Source organism: Aotus nancymaae, unplaced genomic scaffold (assembly GCF_030222135.1).
Source record: "Aotus nancymaae isolate 86718 unplaced genomic scaffold, 86718_ANA_hifiasm-v0.15.2.pri h1tg000089l, whole genome shotgun sequence".
Lineage (NCBI taxonomy): Eukaryota > Metazoa > Chordata > Mammalia > Primates > Aotidae > Aotus > Aotus nancymaae.
This window is the reverse complement of record NW_026988504.1, coordinates 25,131,961-25,147,049: the sequence shown is the minus strand read 5'-3', so window position 1 is coordinate 25,147,049 and position 15,089 is coordinate 25,131,961.

The following is a 15,089-nucleotide window of genomic DNA, read 5'->3' as shown; positions in this document are numbered from 1 at the left end:
TACAAACATACAAAAGAGCATACGAAAGGAAAGCACAGACAGGAGAGATGGGTCTCCCAGGGCTGCCATAGCAAATTACCACAAATGTGGCGGCTTAAAACAACAGAAATGTATTTTCTCACGGTTCGGTAAGCCATCAGCCCTGAATCCCGGTGTCAACAGGGCCACGGTCCCTCTGAAGACTCTGGGGAAGAGCCCTTCCTTGCCTCTTCCAACTTCTGGTGCCTCCCTGAGTTCCCTGGCTTATGGCAGCATCGCCCCGACCTCTGCCTTCATCTTCACGCAGCCTTCATCTCTGTCCTTTTCTGTCTCTTGTAAGACACTCATTGGATTTAGCAATCACTTTAATCCAGTAGGATCTCATCTCAAACCTTCCCTTACTTCTGCAAAGCCCCTATTTCCAAATAAGGGCGCATTCCGAGGTCCCAGGTGGACATGATTTGGGGGAACCCTATTTGACCCACTATACCACATAACAGACTGGGTGCTCATCACCTTGCAAAGCAATAGTAAAAACTGGGTGGAAGATGGTTGAGATGAGATTTGGGGGTGGCCTCATATGGAAGGCTTCTGGGAGCAGCCTTTAGCTTGACACATGAAGTTGCCAGGGACTGGATGGAGGGACGCACGGAATTCTCGGGTCTTGGGTCCGTACTTGCCACCATCCACTTTTTTTTTTTTTTTTTTTTGAGGCAGGGTCTCTCTCTGTTGTCCAGGCTGGAGTGCAATGGTGGGATCACAGCTCACTGCAGCCTCAAACTTCTGGACTCAAGGGATCCTCCCACCTCAGCTTCCCAAGTAGCCAGAACTGCCACCATGCCCAGCTAGTTTTAATTTTTTTTGTAGAGATGCGGTCTCACTCTGTTGCCCAGGCTGGTCTCAAACTCTTGGGCTCAAACGTTCCTCTCACCTCAGCCTCCCAAACTACTGGGATTATAGGCATGAGTCACCACATCCAGTTTCTTTTTTTGTAATTTTTATTTTGGAATAATGTTAGAATTGGCCAGGCGTAGTGGCTCATCCCTGTAATCCCAGCACTTTGGGAGGTCAAGATGGGTGGATCACTTGAGGCCAGGAGTTTGAGACCAGCCTGGCTAACATGGTGAAACACCATCTCTACTAAAAAATACAAAAAATTAGGCATCGGGAGGTGGAGGTTGCAGTGAGCAGAGAGATCACACCACTGCACTCCAGCCTGGGCAACGGAGCAAGACTCTGTCTCCAAAAAAAGAAATAATGTTAGCCTTTAAGAAAAAGTTACAAAATAGTACAGAGAGTTCATGTGTATCCTTCACAGCTTCCCCTAATGTGAACATATTACATAAGAATCATACAACCTCTGAAACCAATAAATTAACATTGACACAATACTATTTTTTTTTTTCAAGACGGAGTTTTGCTCTTGTTGCCCAGGCTGGAGTGCAACGGCGCGATCTCAGCTCACTGCAACCTCCATCTCCCAGGTTCAATCAATTTTCCTGCCTCAGCCTCCTGAGTACAGGCACCTGCCACAACGCTTCGCTAATTTTTTGTATTTTTAGTAGAGACAGGGTTTTGCTATGTTGGCCAGGCTGGTCTCGAACTCCTGACCACAGGAGATCCACCGGCCTTGGCCTCCCAAAGCGCTGGGATTACAGCCATGAGTCATCATGCCCAAATGACACAATACTGTTAATGAGCTGCAGGCTTTATTGGAATTACCACCAGTTTTTGCACAAACGTTCCATTTCTGCTGTGGGGTCCAATTTCGGCTTCCACACTGCATTTGGGTATCTCATCTCCTTAGTCTCTTCCGATCCGTGACAGCTCCTCAGTCTCTTCTTGTCTTTTGTGACCTTGACGCTTTTGAAGAGTACCAGGGTGATCAATTATTTTGTAGAACATCCCTCAGTTTGGGTTTTTCTGATGTTTCCTCATGATCACATTGAGGTTATGCACTTTGGCAAGAAAACCAGAGATGAGGTTTGTTGGACAGATACGTCGTGTGTCTTTCTGCTGGTGCCACCAGCCTTGTTCACCTGGCTGAAGTGGTGCTGCCGGATTTCTCTACTGTCACGTTTCTGTTTCTCCCACTGAAATTAACAAATACCTTGAGGAAGGTACTCAGAGACTATGCCAAAGTCCCATTTCTCCTTAAAATCTGACCCACCGAATTTTGCATCCATCAGTGGAGCAAATGAGCTCATGTCAACCTGAGTTTAAGAGCCTCAACTGAAGGAACTCCTTGAGGGACCATGGCTTTCAGGAGAGACTTTGGGAGACCCAAGCCCAGAGAAAGAACTCTTTCCTGCTCTCTTATCCACCCCTAAAGCCAGACTGGGCCTCCTCAATGCTCTCTGTGACCCAAGACAGCAGTCCCCAACCTTTTTAGCACCAGGGACGAGTTTCATGGAAGACCATCTCTCCATGGACCAAGGGGGCTGGGGGTGGGGATGGTTTCAGGATAAAACTGTTCCTCCTCAGATCATCAGGCATCGGTTAGATTCTCATGAGGAGCGTACAACCTGGATCCCTCTCGTGCACAGTTCACAGTAGGGTTCATGCTCCTGTGAGAATCTAATGCCACTGTGATCGAATCTAATGCCACTCTGATCTAATCTAATGCCACTGTGATCTAATGCCACTGCGATCTAATCTAACACCACTGTGATCTAATCTAACGCCACTGTGATCTAATCTAACGCCACTGTGATCTAATCTAACGCCACTGTGATCTAATATAACGCCACTGTGATCTAATGCCACTGCGATCTAATCTAACACCACTGTGATCTAATCTAACGTCACTGTGATCTAATCTAACACCACTGTGATCTAATCTAACGCCACTGTGATCTAATCTAACACCACTGTGATCTAATCTAACACCACTGTGATCTAATATAATGCCACTGTGATCTAATCTAACATCACTGTGATCTAATCTAACGCCACTGTGATCTAATCTAACACCACTGTGATCTAATCTAACACCACTGTGATCTAATATAATGCCACTGTGATCTAATCTAACACCACTGTGATCTAATCTAACACCACTGTGATCTAATCTAACGTCACTGTGATCTAATCTAACACCACTGTGATCTAATATAATGCCACTGTGATCTAATCTAACACCACTGTGATCTAATCTAACGTCACTGTGATCTAATCTAACACCACTGTGATCTAATATAATGCCACTGTGATCTAATCTAACACCACTGTGATCTAATGCCACTGTGATCTAATCTAACGCCACTGTGATCTAATGACACTGTGATCTAATCTAACGCCACTGTGATCTAATGCCACTGTGATCTAATATAATGCCACTGTGATCTAATCTAACACCACTGTGATGGAATCTAATGCCACAGGTGGAGCTCACGTGCCAGTGTTCACTCACTCGCAGCTCACCTCCTGCTGTTCGGCCTGGATCCTAACAGGTCACAACTGGTACGAGTCTGTGGCCCAGGAGTTGGGGACCCCTTCCCTGAGACACTCCTGCCCCAGCTTCCCTTCATGATGTTTTATTGTGAGAGAAAGCACGTATTTTTCTCATGCTTGTCTAGAGCCTTGTTAGGCCCCCACCAGCCCTGGGGTAAAGAAGTGGGGAATCTGGCTCCTCTCATGTCACAGATGGGAAGAAGTCTTCAGTCCAGAAAGGCACAGTCAAGTAACAAGTTGGAGCCCCCCTTGTGATTCCCAGACCCCCAGAGCCTGCCCGGGGCTGGGCTTCTCCTTTCCTCCTGGCAAAGTCCTGTGCCCCTCCCTCTCCTCTCTCGGCCCCTCCACACCCTCCCCTGGAGTACTCCACAACTCTGGACTTCTAGGCAGGCTTTGTGTGAGCACCATTACCTGACTCTCCCTCCAGACTGCCCCAGAAGAAGGGGGGTGGATAAAGGAGGAGCCCAGGGCTGGGCTTCTTGTGGTTAGTGAGTCTCCCTGTACCACCCTACGTGGGGGAGCCCTGTGCCAATCCAAACAGGTGAAGCAGGCAGAGCTGGGCTGCCCCCCTAGAGCCCCACCCCCTTCACCTTGCCCATCCCTCTCCCCACCAAGCCTCAGCAAACTGTGTGGACAGAAGGTAAAACTCCTAGAGCTCGGGGCTGTCACTTGCAGAGACAGTGGGCTGGGGAGGGAGCAGCCTCTGCTATCAGAAGGGCAGGGCTTGCGTGGAGGCCAGGAGCTAGCAGGCAGGATTGCAGCACAAGCCTAGAGCACCTCTCAAGGCCCTAGTGTCCCCTTTACCCCAGAGATCAGGAGCCTAGAGCGCCTCCTGAGGCCCCAGAGTCCCCTTTTCCCCAGAAAGCTATGCCGCCTGCTGATTTCCCAAGCCAATCTGCCCATCTGGACTGACACAGGAGATGGGCTGAGACACCGTGCCAGTGTCTGTGGCCTTGTCTAAGCCCCGAGCTGTGCCACAAGGCTGACAACAGAGTCTTACCAGTCCACATTACAGACAAAGCAAGTTCAGAGGTGGAGGAGTTCCCCAAGCCCCACAGCAAGCCAGCTGCTCAGTCAGGGTTCCACCCCCGCTCAGCTGGCTGCAAGCCCCACTTTTTAATGACAGGTACCCTCCTGCTAGGAAGTCCCTAAAAGTCAGAGCCAAAAAGAGCCTCTAGGAGGCCAGGTTCCTAACTTTACAGATGGAAAATGTGAGTCCCAGCAAGCGGAAGGAACATGTCCAGGGCCACACAGCAGGAGTGTCACCCAGGGTTCCGAGCTAGGCAGGGTAAGAATATGCCTGGGGCGAAAAGGGCTGCACCTCACCCCAGAATCATGTTCAGGTTATCAAAAACACAGATGGTCAGGTGGCTGACGGCAAAGGATAGATTAGTTCACAACCCTGCCACTAACGCCCAGTTCAGGCAAAGTACAGCTTCAATGCTCCAGCCCATCACCCATGAGGCCCCACTGTAAACTGAGTCCCCTCCCCAACAGGCCTGTCCCCTTGCTGATCCCCACATCTCCATCCATTTCCAATCTCTGCCTGAATTTCTACATCTGTCTTCTCCTCCTACCCAAATCCCTCACGTCCTTTAAGGCCAAGCCTCAGTTCCAAATATGGTTTATGATACAATTCCTGCAGACCCTGTGGCATAAAGTAGGTGCTCAGTGAAGGAAGGAAGGACAGAGGGAGGGAGGAGGGAGAGTCAGAGAAGGGAGGAGAGAAGGAGAACAGGGAGAGGCAGGGAGGGAGGAGGGAGAGAAGGAACAATAGGGGAAAGGGAAAAGGGTAAGGGAATGTAGAAGAGGGATGGATGGATGGATGGATAGATGGACATACGGATGGATTGATGGATTGATGAATGGATGGATGGATGGATGGCAAGCAGACAGATGGATAGATGAGTGGAAGGAAGGGGAAAAGGAGGGAAAGTGGAGGGATGAATGGGTGGGGTGTGGTCAGGCAGGGAAGTAGCTGAATGAAGGAAGGAATAATAATGGATGAAAGGATAGAGGGATGAATGGGGGTGGGTGGATGGTGGGTGGGCAGGTGGGTGAAGGATGGTGGAGCACTGAGAAAGGACAGTCAGCCGAGCTGGGGACAGAGGGGGGCCAGCATCCTAGAGGCGCTCTTTACTGATCTGAACCTTGAAAACGAGTAGATGCTAAGCAAGCAGCAGAAGTGAGGATGGAAGTCCCATTCGCCCAAGAAAGCACGTGGGCAAAGTGCAGACGTGTGAAGGACTGGTCTGATGGACACTGCAAGCAGTCATGCGTCGCTGGTGTTCACAGCTCAAGGCTGCCTGCCTGATGAAACTGAGAGCATCAGGTCAGATGCTGATAAAGGTGCTGGGAAGCTCAGGCTTCATCCTGATGACACTGGAGCCACTGAAGGGTCCTAAGCTGGCGAGTGATGCTGTCGGGTGTTTCACAAAGGCCACCCTGGTGTCCATGCAGAACATACTTTGCCATGCTGGAGGGGACCAGGAGGGAGAATTTGCCATGTCCAGGTAAGGGATGGTGTTGGCTCAGACCTCTCCTCTCCCAGGAAGCCCCATCCCATCAGCTCAGGTCACCTGGCTTTCTCCCCATCTCTCAGCCCTCCCACTGCCTCTGTGATCAGTGCCACCACCCCTGATTATAGGTCTGTATCATGCCTTAGGGGGCCACAAAGTGTTTTTCACATAGTGTGTCCTCAGTATTACTCTGGTCTGATGGGGAAGACACAACCCTTGCCCGTGGGCTGTCCAGTCTGATGGAGGAGGGCTGCAGAGCCCAGAATTTTCTCTGTGCCATAGGCTGAGGGGAGCTGGGAGCAGAGGAGCCACCAGGTGGGGTGGGTTAGCACACAGAAGGCTTCTTGGAAAGGGTGCACTTTGACTCAGGTTTTGAAAGAAGGAAGAGCCCTGGAGGGTGGAGTGGGGGAGGGCGTGGCTGTGGGAACTCCAGCACACAGCGGTGAGTCGTGAGGAGAGTCAGCACCTGGGAGTTGGAATGTCTGTGTCAGGATTCCTGAGCTCTGGTCGGCGGGACAGAGGGAAAAGGAAAGAGGAAGGGAAGGGGTCGCTGGGTAGTCTAGCCTCATGGGTAGAAAAAGTCATTTCCCACAGTCAGAGGTGTGGGGGCAGATTCAGCATCTTGCACCCCATCTCTCTTCCCCAGACGTGATACCGCATGGGATCAAGGAAAAAGCAGGGCCTCCCCCATCACAAAGACCAGTTTTCCAGTCTTGGCTCCATCACTAACTAGCCATGTGACCTTGGACAGGCCGTTGTGGCCCTCCAAGCCTCGGTTTCCTATCAAACAGGCAGTTCAGCCTGGCAGGATTATTGAGACGAGTGGGTAAGTCAGGACAGGTGGCCAGCACAGTGCTTGGCACAGAGGAAATGTTTGGTAAAAGTTCCCTTAAATTAAGCCCTGGAGTTGGACCAAAGGGAGTGGGGGTGGGGTGCAGATGGAGAACGGGTGTCAAGATTTAGCCAAAGACCTTGAGGCAGAGAACAAAGAAGAGTCCAGGATGTTACTGGAGCTCCAGTTGCAGGAGCCGGAAGCTGCCGAGGTCAGCCAGCCAGGTGATGGGCTGGTGAGTCTGCAAAAGCCTGGCCAGGGTGGAGGCTGTGGGAACAGGGCAGGCCTGGAAACTGATGAGGAAGAGTCAGCAAATGGTTTAGATGTGAGGGAAGAAGGCCTGGGAGCTTCCAGCCGGCCCACATTCTGTGGCTGGAGTGAGGGGATAGGGAAGCAACCCCGTGGGTTCCTATGCAACAGTCCTAGCTGTCAGTGCAATATCTGCCAAAAAAAAAAAGACCATTTCTATGTCTCCCAGTTCTGAAAGAGGGCATGGGTGGCTTATGATAAGAGACACATTTATAAGAAAACTAAAAATATCCAGCGAGGATAGAAGAAAAATAAATCAAGAATTAGGTAACAGGGTATATTGATGAGCACATTTTGGTTGCAAGCAATGGAAACTCAGCTTGAATTATCTTCTAAAAGAGGCAATTCAGGGTGGGGCGTGGTGGCTCACACCTGTAATTCCAGTGCTTTGGGAGGCTGAGGCAGGAGGATCACTTGAGCCCAGGAGTTCAAGACAAGCCTGGGCAACATAATGAGATACCATCTCTACAAAATAAAATAAATAAAATAATTAGCCAGATGTGGTGGCATGCACCAGTAGTCCCAGCAACTTGGAAGGCTGAGGTGGGAGGATTGATTGAGCCCAGCAGGTCAAGGCTGCAGTGAGCCGTGACCGCAGCACTGCACTCCAGTCCGGGTGGTAGAGTGAGCCCCTGTCTCAAAAAAAAAAAAAAAAAGACAATCGATAAAACAATAAATCAAGCCCCAATGTATAACGTTTATTTTTTGTGTGTTGTAAATACCCCCACTGTGGCCAATTTCAAGCAACCAACAGGGATTCACTTAACACAGGGTTGGGAAGAGACACGCAGTAGCTCACTGCCTTACAGCGTGTCCGCCATATAGATAAAATGGCCATAAGCAGCCTCGAGGGCACAGACATTAGCACAGCGTAGTAAAATAATTTGGAAGGAATGAGTTTTCAGTATGCATTACCTTTGTTCTCAATATAATTCACTTAATTTTAAGTTCATATAATGTAATTGTTGATGAGGGCCGTATTTAACAATCACCTTGCAAAATTCCTGAAATTTTAATATCTGGCTCTCAAGAGCCAGCATGAGCCAGCTCCAGCGTGCCAACGAGCCTGGAGGTTTAGGCCATAAGCAAGAGACTAGGAGGGACAAAGGGAGAGCAAAGCCACCCTGATTCTGGGTAAAACTAAGTGAAAGAAGGAAAACCAGCTTGGGGGAGAATATTGGTGAGGGAATGGGAAGAAGAGTTGGTGGTCCCCTGTGGTCAGGGAGACAGCCTAGGTGGACAGGAGCAGAGGCAGCATCCAGAGGCTGCCCAGCCTTCACAAGGCAGCCCAGGCACTGTCTGCCTCCCAGGGCCCAGGGAGCCCCATGGGAGTTCCATGGGGGAGTCCAAATCTGTGCTACCTCATTATCTCAAGGGACCCTGACATCAGTGTTCTGTTGGTTGTTCTGACAGCATCCAGTGAGGACTCTTGTACCGCAGCACTAGGAGTGCATCTGTCCTTTGACTGTCCCAGCTTGAGCAATGTCTGTGTGTCCCAAGACTTTGCTTACTCCCCATCTAACTTAACCCATATGGACAACAGCCCTTTCAAAGAACTAGAGGAGTGATTGCGGGAAAGGAAGTGATGGTTCTGGGCGTGTTGGAGGTACTGGAGGTAGCGGTGGTGGCAGTGTGGTAGTGATGGTGGTGATGCTGATGATGGTGGTAATGGAGGTGATTATGGTAATGATGGTGGTGATTGTGGTGGTGGTGGTAGGGATGGTGGTAGTGGTAATGGTGGTGATGATGGTGGTAGTGCTGGTGGTGATGGTGGTAATGATGGCAATGATTATGGTGGTAATGGCAGTGATAGCAGTGGTGGTGGTAGCAGTGGTGGTGGGGTTGGTGGGGGTATTGGTGGTGATGGTGGCAGTGGTAATGGTGGTGACAGTGGTGGTGGGGGTATGGGTAGTGGTGGTGGTGGTGATGGTAGCAGTGGTAATGGTGGTGATGATGGTGGTGGAGGGTGATGGTGGTGGTGATGGTAATAGTGGTAGTGGTAATGGTGGTCGTGGAGGGGGTGTTGGTGGTGTTGGTAGTGGTGTGATGGTGGTAATGATGGTGCTGGTGGTAGCAGTGGTAATGGTGGTGATGATGGTGGTGGAGGGTGATGGTGGTGGTGATGGTAATAGTGGTAGTGGTAATGGTGGTCGTGGAGGGGGTGTTGGTGGTGTTGGTAGTGGTGTGATGGTGGTAATGATGGTGCTGGTGGTAGCAGTGGTAATGGTGGGGTGTTGGTGGTGGTGGTGGTGATGATGGTAATGAGGGTGGTGATTATGATGGTGATGGTGGTGGTAGTCATGGTGGTGATGGTGGTGATGGTGGTGCTGGTGGTGTTAGAGAAGGTAAGTATGACAGCGAAACTCCGGGTCAAGTCTCTTGGTAGAACAGAACCAGTTTAAGCAGTCATCCCCTTGAGCTAGCTTAGGGGTAAAACATACCCTCTTACAGTCTCATTCCAAAAGGTGAACATGTATCGAGGCTTTACCAGGAGCCAGGTCTTCACTCGACCATGTCTTCTAATCCTCAGAGCAACACTACTAGGCAAGCAGGGAGTGGGGCTGGGATTCAAGCCCAGACAGACCTGCTCCTGGGAGTGTGGCGGGTGGTTATTCTCACTGTAGAGGACTCACTAAGGCTGCAATTTTTGTGGCCATGTGGGCAGACAGGGCAAACACCAGCCACTGTTCAGGCCTCTGTAGGTCCACAGCCCAGTCACCACCGCCTTACCTAGAAGAGGAGGAGGGAGAGAGGAGACACCCTCCAAGGCCTGGCTGTTGAGAAAGAGCTCAGCCAGCAGGGTCACTGCCCATCCCCTCACACACCAAAGGCGCCTCTAGGAGAAGGACAAAAAACACCATTGCCTGTGTAGGTACTGTAAGTAAGTATCTTATTTAAGGCCAAGGTGGCACCTGACTTATCACTGTATCCTTACCCTGCACCCATCCCGAACCCAGCACGGTATCTGGCCCAGGTATTGTGTCTAAGTGAACTTGGACTGAATTCACCGGCCTACTGTTCACTCATATTCTCTGCAAGCCTGATCAAGTCAAACAAGACCAGGGCTCTGCTTACTAGGGAAGATCTATGCAGAGGCAGCACAGGGTTGGGGGTGCGGGGCATTCTGACACCCCATCTACTAGTCATGCACCCTTGAGTAAGTCGCTCAGCCTCCCTGAGCCTCAATTGCCTCACCTGTAAAATGGGATGAGTCAGGTGCATGGAGACAGTGAGGAGGCCGTGCAGGGAGCAGGCAGGGAGGAGGCGTTTGCTCCAGCTCAGGTTTAGGAAGCAGGACACAGCTGCCTGTCTGCAGCCTTGCTGCTAGAATCCAATCAGGCAATAATGGGTTAGGCAACATTAAAAATCGTCAAAAAGGAGAAGGAAGGAACAAAAAATGTTTATTGGGTACACACTGTGTGTTTTATCCACTCTTTATCTCCTTTATTCCTCAAATAAATTTCTTCAGATAAATACTAATACCCTAAATGCACGGATGAGGAAACTGAAACTCACAGAGACCAGGGGCGCGTGGAGGATCCCTCCAAGTTCACGCTAGAAGTTCAGCCTCAGGTTAGCCTCTGCCCTCCCCGGCAACTATTCAACACCACCTCCTGCAGAAGACTGTGAGCTGACCTTTGTAAAACATTTTTCCTTTTGGTCATCAGTTTTAGCTTGTATAGTTATATTACTACTTAAGCATAAAGTAAATTAAAAATCTATTTTGTGATCACACAAAATTGACAGGTCTGAATATTAGTGCACACAATGCGTTTCTAATTAGGACGTCGATGTGGTATTCAACAAATTAATTGATTATTTGGTTCTTAAGTTGTTGTTTACTTTCTTTATCCATACACACACACACACACACACAGTTTTATGTGTATGTATTAAAAGGTGTGCACGCTTTTTGTTCCCTTCCTGGTTTTTTTTTTTTTTGGCTCCCTTTTTCCCCCCAACCACTGAGCTTGGAGGAGGCAGAGGTTGCAGTGAGCAGAGAGTGAGCCACTGCACTCCAGCCTGGGTGACCGAGTGAGACCCTGTCTCAGAACCACAACAAAAACAGAAACAACAAAAAAATCCCATCCGTCTCCAGCTTTTATCTACCATACGAATAACGTGACAAAATAAAAGGAAAAATGGAAAATGGAAACATTCACCCATTGTTCTGTCACCAGAGTTTTTCCATTAACACCCTCAAGGTAATTTATGTTAATAACCCTGTATGTATCTTTTCATATTGTTGGTGCTTATATAATCATACACACACACACACACACACACACACACACATACATTTACCTAAATGAGGGATGAAGGATTGGTTGTTTATTTCACACAAGTGAAATCAATATCCTACATGTGCTTTTCCGCATTACACATTTCTCTCTCCCCAAAACCTGGAGGAATCCCTCCTTGCCATCTGACATAGCTCCAATTTATTGATTATAATGGCTGCTTAATACTCCAGGGTAGGAGTGGACCATTGTTTATTCCACCTGTCCACTACCAACTTAAAAAAAATGTGTTTGCCATCTTCTGTCACTACAAACAGTAGTAAATATCTTTCCACATATGCCTTTTTATAGTGGTCTGTTATTTCTATTAATTTCACATTAAGTGAAGCTCATTAAATAATCTGAAAATCATCTTTGCTGTATAATCACATGTAACAAAGCTGGAAAAGAACCTGGGAGAATAAAAACTCTGGTGACAGAGCAATGGAGGAACATTTCCCTTTTCTGTATTTCCTTTTATTTCATCACACTATTCATATGGTAGATAAAAGCTGGAGACGTATGGCATTTGTGGTGGTGTTGTTTTGTTGTTGTTGTTTTTGAGGCAGGGTCTCACTCTGTCACCCAGGCTGGAGTGCAGTGACACACTCTCGGCTCACTGCAATCTCTGCCTCCTGGATTCAAATAATTCTCCCACCTCAGCCTCTCAAGTAGCAGGGACTACAGAGAGTAGTCTCAAAAAAAAAAAAAAAATCTCTTAGATGTTTCACATTTCATAGCTCTGCATATTTTTTCAACAGTCTCTCATTCCTGTTTCAAGATGCATTAGTTTCTCTGATCTCTCTGAGCCTGTTGGTCCTGGTTCCAGCAATGCTTCTGGCTAATTTTTGTGTTTTTTGGTAGAGATGGGGAGTTTCACCATGTTGGCCAGGCTGGTCTCAAACTCCTGACCTCAGGTGATCCTCCCGCCTTGGCCTCCCAAAGTGCTGGAATTACAGGCATGAGCCACCGCACCCGGCCAACGCATGTGTTTTATGTGTAACAATCCTATTATTGTAGGAGAAAGAGTGACCCTTGCAATCCACAGTGTGTTAACAAGGGGTGAAGTCAGAAAAGGGGTCTCCCCAATAGCTGCCACTATTGCTTTAACACCCCCGATCTGCTTAGAGCCATTCAGGGGTCTCGCACTGTTGGGGATTCCAGGATGCAGAGCTATACTTGCCCATGCTGGGAGCCCACACAGCACATCAGAGGAAGGGCCAGATAAGGAGCTCCACTTGCTCGTGCTTCAGTTCTATAGATGGGGCTCCATCGCTCTAGGGCCCAAGAAGATATTTGCTTTCACATCTGTAGCAGTTCGTCCATACCTACCCATGGAGACCGCCCTGTGCTAACACAAAGAGAGGCACATGGAACCCAGAGAAGCCTGCCTCCTTGACATTCTCTGCCGGGTGCGGTGGCACACACCTGTAATCCCAGTACTTTGGGAGGCCAAGGTGGGTGTACTGCTGGAGCTCAGGAGTTCAAGAACAGCCTGGGCAACACGGTGAAACCCCCGTCTCTACTAAAATAGAAAAAATTGGCCAGGCATGGCAGCATGCACCTGTAATCCCAGCTACTTGGGCAGGAGAATTGCTTGAACCTGGGAGGCGGAGGTTGCAGTGAGCCGAGATCATGCCAGTGCACTCCAGCTTGGGTGACAGTGTGAGACTCTGTCTCGAAAGAAAGAAAAAGAAAGAGAGAAAGGGAGAAAGGGAGGAAAGGAAGAAAGAGAGAGAAAGAGAAAGGAAAGAAAAAAGAAAGAAAGGAAGAAAGAAAGGAAGGAAGGAAAGAAAGAGAGAAAGGAAGGAAGGAAGGAAGAAAGAAAGAAGAAAGAAAAGAAAGAAAGAAAGAAAGAAAGAAAGAAAGAAAGAAAGAAAGAAAGAAAGAAAGAAAGGAAGGAAGGAAGGAAGGAAGGAAGGAAGGAAGAAATTACCTTCTGAGAAAGTTCCATGGAACCCTGAAACAGCAGAGACTTCTAAACCAAACCTCCATGGCCTGACCATCAATCTTTCCTGAGTGTCCCTTGTGGGCTGGGTACCACCTAGAGGCTGTTGATGACTAGCAAAACAAAAGTTTCATTGCTGTTTCTGTTTCAGGGAGCAGACAGGTCTTAAACAACAAGCTACAGCAGTGAGAAGGCAAGCAGAAGAAATTGCTTATCTCATACACTAGGAGGGACACTGAGCTTATTACAACTCTCAGAAACAATGGAGCCAAAGAAAGCAGAGCTTTACAAGCATACCACTCATTCATTTACAGCGGCAGATGCACTTTATGGGCTACCATTAATTCTCACTCTAGTCATTGTTTTTGCAGCTCATGCAATTATCTAAAACAGTATTTCCCAAACTTTGACAGTAAGTCAAGCATAAGGAATCCGAAGGTGTGTTCAAATTAGACAAATTTCAAGGAACACCGGGAGTACTCAGCCTTCTCAGCTCAGGTGCCAGGGTCTTAGGAAGTAGGAAAGACCAGCCAAGAGCAAAAATGCAGTCTAATTTGGGACCTGAATCTTAGTTTAAGAAATCTTAGTTTAAGAATTGGCAGCAAGCCATTTCCAGATGGAAACGCTGGTTCCCTTGTTGAAGGGGAAACTCGTATTTCTGCACAATATAGTCCTTCTGTTTAAAAGACGCTCATGCTTTGTTTCTACAAGATAACAGCAATGAACAAGAGAAATGTGATTTCTGCTCATAAGGAGTTTTACTAAGTGACTGTGAGATCCCAAGAAAGTTTTTTTTCCCCCTTAACTTCTGTAAACCTGAGTTTCCGCATCTGTCAGTAGTGGCCTTTCATGTTGAGCTTTCCGAGGATCTGCTACTGGGAGTTAGGCACTCTGAAGACACCGGAACAGACAAGTTCTTTAAAATAGCACCCATGCCCAGGCTGGGAGTGGTGGCTCACGCCTGTAATCCCAGCACTTTGGGAGGCCTAGGCAGGCAGATCACTTGACCAGGAGTTTGAGACCAGCCTGGCCAATGTGGTGAAACTCTGTCTCTACTAAAAACAAACAAAAAATAAATTAGCTAAGTGTGGTGGCACACACCTGTAGTCCCAGCTACTCAGGAGGCTGAGGCATGAGAATCACTTGAACCTGGGAGGCAGAGGTTGCAGTGAGCCAAGACCATGCCATTGCACTCCAGCGTGGATGACAGAGCAAGACTTCTCAAAAAAAGAAAAAAAAGATAATACTCAAAGTTGGTGAGCATGTTTTGAAATGGGCGCTCCCATTCCTTGCTGGCGAGATATGCAAACTGGCACAATTTCTCTTTAAATCAGTTTGGCCATACAAATTGAGAACCTTAAAACATCTGTATCTTCTCATGTAGTATACATTTAGGAATCTAGCCTAAGGAAATAATCAAAACTACTTGTGAGATTTATACAGAAAAATGTTCATTGCTGCATTATTTTAAAAGAAAAAAAAGGAGAAACAGCATGAAAAATATACAACACTTTTGGCTGGATACAGTGGTTCACACCTATAATCCCAGCACTTTGGGATTGGCCAAGTCAGGTAGATCACTTGAGGTCAGAAGTTCGAGACCAGCCTGGGCAACATGGTGAAACCCCATCTCTACAAAAAATATAAAAATTAGCCAGGCTTGGTGGCATATGCCTGTGGTCCCAGCTATGAGGGAGGCTGAGGTGGGAGGGTCACTTGAACCCAGCAGGAGGTCAAGGCTGCAGTGAGCCGTGATGATGCCACTGCAC